Source organism: Nothobranchius furzeri, chromosome 6 (assembly GCF_043380555.1).
Source record: "Nothobranchius furzeri strain GRZ-AD chromosome 6, NfurGRZ-RIMD1, whole genome shotgun sequence".
In the NCBI taxonomy this organism is placed as follows: domain Eukaryota; kingdom Metazoa; phylum Chordata; class Actinopteri; order Cyprinodontiformes; family Nothobranchiidae; genus Nothobranchius; species Nothobranchius furzeri.
The window spans coordinates 22744273-22748583 of record NC_091746.1 but is presented as its reverse complement, the minus strand read 5'-3'; the positions used below and the strand labels follow the sequence as shown (position 1 = coordinate 22748583).

Below are 4311 nucleotides of genomic sequence, written 5' to 3'. Positions count from 1 at the left end.
AGGTGGAGGGAGATGTGATCTGTGTCAGTCAGCCTGATGCTGGAAGATAATCCTGCGCTGAAAGTGTGGACGTTTGTGTGGGTGTGTTTGACAGCCGGAGAGGCTGTGAGGGCTTCAGCAGGACATTTGGGATCCACAGGTAGGCCAGATGCTGCCTGTCACCTCCGCTCAATCAGTGCAGTCACTGACCTTTGCAATAACATGTTTGCATGTGGACGAGTATCAGAGGCCCTGGAGCAACGCCAAGGAGCAGGTTTCTGCTAAACACCACCAAACACCTGATGTGTCCATGAAAGGTGTGTGTGTGTGTGCGCGTGTGTGTGATGTGAGTGTGTGTTTTGTGTGTGTGTGTGTGTGATGTGACCCATCTCTGTGGGGAGTGGTGAACTGCAGCAGTGGCTGTGCTCAGGAACTATCTGGGGATTAACCCCCCCCCCCCCCAACACACACACACACTCCTACCCCTAGAGCTGAGTGTCAAGCAGGGAGAAAAAGAAGAAGAAGATATCATTTCTATAACGCCTCTCAAGATAAAAATCACAAGGCGCTTCACAAAAACAAAAAATATAAAAAATTGTAAAAATATAAAAAAGCACTTAGAAAATGTTTAAAAATATATTCAAAATGAGCAAGAATAAGCAATTGCGATTTAAAAGAAAAAATGTTAAGAAAGACAGAGTGAATAGGAAAGAGGGAAATCTGTGTTAAGGTCTTTGATTTGACCCGACTGGGACCCTGGGACTGGGATTGAACTTCCCAGTCCCAGGCCACGAGGCCACTGAGAAGTTGTGAGAGTGATGTTGAAGCTGATGCAGGCTCAGCTTTGTCCAGCTTCCTGGTGAAAGAGGAAGCTGTGCGGTTACCACATCGTTTGTGAATCTACATTATTGTTTTTCCTCCGTAAGCAAACTCTGGACACCCAAATCTACCTTTCTGCACACTAGGTGTAACACGCCTAGTGTTTCACATGCGTGTGAAATCCAAGCAGCTCAGGTCGTTCTTTGAATTAGCAATACTTCTTACTTATTTTTTCCATCAGTCAAACTTCTTTATAGTGTTTTTCCTACAGAGAGTGTAACTCAAAGTGCTTCACAGGTTAAAATGACCCCACATAACCCTCATTACCCCCCAACCCAACTCCCAAACACACATCAGGAACAATGATATAGAACTGATTTGTTGCATTGAGAATAATGAAGGACACATGTTATTTATGTAGTTATAAAAGTTATAAATGCAGTTATATGAAGTTCTTACTCTAAATCCCTCTTTCATGAAGTGATTTCTTCACCTCCTTCTCTGTTCATTTGTATGCCGATGATGCAGTATTATATTCCACCAAGCCAAATCATTTAGAATTGCATGAGATCCTGCAATTCTAATTTTAATATACATAATGTGTGGTTAACTCAAAATACACTCATTCATAATAACTCTAAAACATATTCAATGCTGTTTAGAAGATATTCTTCTACAGTTCGGGAAAGTGGGAATCTGGAACTACATTTTATGGACCGCTCCGAAGTACAATCCACTGAGAAATGAAAATACTTAGGAGTTTGGATTGAGCCAGATTTATCATTCAAAAATCATGTTTAGACAGTTTCTCATTAGGTTACTAGTTGTTTAAGAACACTGTACTGCTCTATCAGTTGTTTTGAGCTTGCAGTACGGAAATGTACTGCAACTCAGCTTCTGCTTCCAATTGTGATTCTGCAGATATAATCTATCCGAACTCTTCTAAACTGGATGTTACCTACAACAATGTTTGTCGTTTTGTTTTACGTTGTCCATTCAGAACCCATCACTGTCACGTGACATGTCCGAACGCCTTTCACTGAAACTTCAATGGTTGCTTTTTACTTTTAGAAGTATTCATTCTGATCTTCCGTCTTATGTGAAAGTTTTGTTAGTTCCTGTCATCCCGAACCATCAAACTCGATCTAATGATCATCTCTCATTTGTTATTCCCGTTTTAGAAAAGAAGCGGGGAGACTTTCCTTTTGTGTTAAAGCTCCTTGTGACCGGAATAAGTTACCTTCAATCTTGAGGTCCATTTCTTCAATTCGTCTATTTAGACATGTTTTATGAACAAGTATTGCCTATTTGTGACTATGCGTATACTGGTCTGCTTATATTATTATATTTACTCAAGATGACCCTAGCTAATGTTATTGGTGAGCCATAGCTTAGCAGGACTTTAGGTTTGATTTTGTGTTGTGACTAAACTTTATATAAACTTATATATGACTTAAACATTATATTTATGTATAGACCCATTCTTGAGTTATGGGTTAAACTAAATATTTTTTTGGTATTTGTTTTGTATGCCTGAAATAAATAAAAAGGTGTAGATGACTCTGCTGTCTTATCTGCTATTTTGTTGTATTATCTGAGGACCCGCTCGAAAAGGAGATGCCACATCTCAAGCGGTTTCTATCCTCATAAAATATAAGTTGAATGAATACATTTCAGCAGCTTTATTCTTGGCAGTTTCAGGAACTTCCAGAATGACTCATTTCAGGGCTTTGCCAAGTGGGAGCTGGTCACGCCCCCACCCCCTGATTGGCTGCGATTACCTGAGATGGCCATGGCTGGGAGGGGCTCAGAGTAGAGCTGCTGCTTCTTCAGCAGTAGCTCTCTCTTTCACATGAATGGTTATAATCTAATCCCTCTGTGTGACATCACAATCTGGGACTTTTTGAAACAGCTTGCTTTAGTCACATCCTTTGAGTATGGAATGCTAATAGAGGGAGTAGAGACCCACATGACGGCGCAAAAGGATGAAAAAAATTGGTTCTGCATATTATGTCTGCTTTAAGGCATGCATGAAAATAACACAATAAATAATAATATGAAGAAAAGTTTAGTAGTGTCTTTCAAGATAACAATCACAAGGTGCGTCTCAAGGACAGTATTAAGTTAAAAAATTAATTAGGGAGAGAGAAATATTCAGAAAAGTCAGAAACAAGCAGGAAAGGATGGGCAGCAGCAGCTAGAGGAGCTAGCTAGTCCTTTTAAAAGAGTCCTGTTCTGTGAGATTTGTGTTTAATAGAACAGGATTGTTAAAATTATTTACTTATTTATTTAGATATTTTTTATAAGGGCAAATTTGAGGAAACCTATTGTGATTTTCCCAAAAATATCCATGTTCCCATGACTTGTAAAGGCTTCAACCGTAGTAGAAACAGAAATCTCAACCTTTAATAAAGATGAGTTTTTATTCTCATTATTGGCTATAACTCCACAGGATTATTAACCGTTTTGAGGACTTGTAATTATTATTTAAATTAGGAGATTATATAGAAGAACACAAACACCTGAATAATGAAGGGAGCTGCCAGCTAGCTTCTTGCTGCTATAGTCTCAGGCTGTTAAAGGCTTGTGGTCCAGCAGCTACGTTAAGATACTCTGTAAAGACTTAACTTGTCTCTAACTTGTTATTAGTAAATACAAACAGGCTATTTATGTGGCATTGTCAGGAAATAGGCTGCTAATAACGGCTGAGTGCTTCCTGGGCTTGTATGCAGAGTCATTAATTCCTCTGAAATGGAAATGGATAGTGATAGTGCACTTGAGTGCCTAATAGCCTGGTTTAGTTTGTATAAATGGGGGCTGACAGTATATATTGCATAATTGGTTTAGAGAACAGGATATGGAAAATACTACATCTCTTTGGAAAAAACAGGAAATGTGTGTAAATGATAATTCCTGAATGTAAATACAAAATTTCTTGATTAAAATATTATTCAGGATTTAATTTATCAATTTTTTTGAGTTTTTGAAGATTAAAATCTGCCCAGCATGACCATCTATTTTAAACCAGGAACTTATTTTTATGTTGTCAGATCCTTCCTTCAGGGGAAGTACTGTGACATCACAGGAAATGAGTCACTAGAGAGAGAAGCTGCACTGCACACCTCAAGCGACAACCACTGCTCAACAATGAGAAGCAGTTTATTAGCAACTCTTGCAATCACAGACTTGGAGTTAACACTCTGATGTCAGGCAGGTCATTGTCATGCACCCCCTTCTCTATCATGGTGACGAACAAACACCACCAAATATTGACACCAACAGAACTTGAAGGATACTAAAGAACAGGTATTCATTGAAACACAAATACATAACGTCAAACCATATGATAACACTGGAGAACTCTACAACTAACACTTAAAACCCATTACCCATAAGTCTTTGCGGCCCCCTGAGCAGGCTACTTGGCTCTGCTATGCCACATAGCCCCCACCAGAGGGGTTAGTCATCCACGACTACCCCATCTTCTACAACAAAGTCCCTCTGATGAGCAGG

General features: G+C 39.3%; 1 long non-coding RNA gene across 1 annotated transcript; it reads left to right on the top strand.

The window, feature by feature from the left end:
* Window positions 1-2113, top strand: LOC139070435 (uncharacterized). The gene is made up of 3 exons (XR_011520947.1): window positions 1-139; window positions 227-296; window positions 1980-2113. It is a non-coding gene; the product is annotated as an uncharacterized lncRNA (long non-coding RNA).
* Window positions 2114-4311: the final 2198 nt, after the last annotated feature.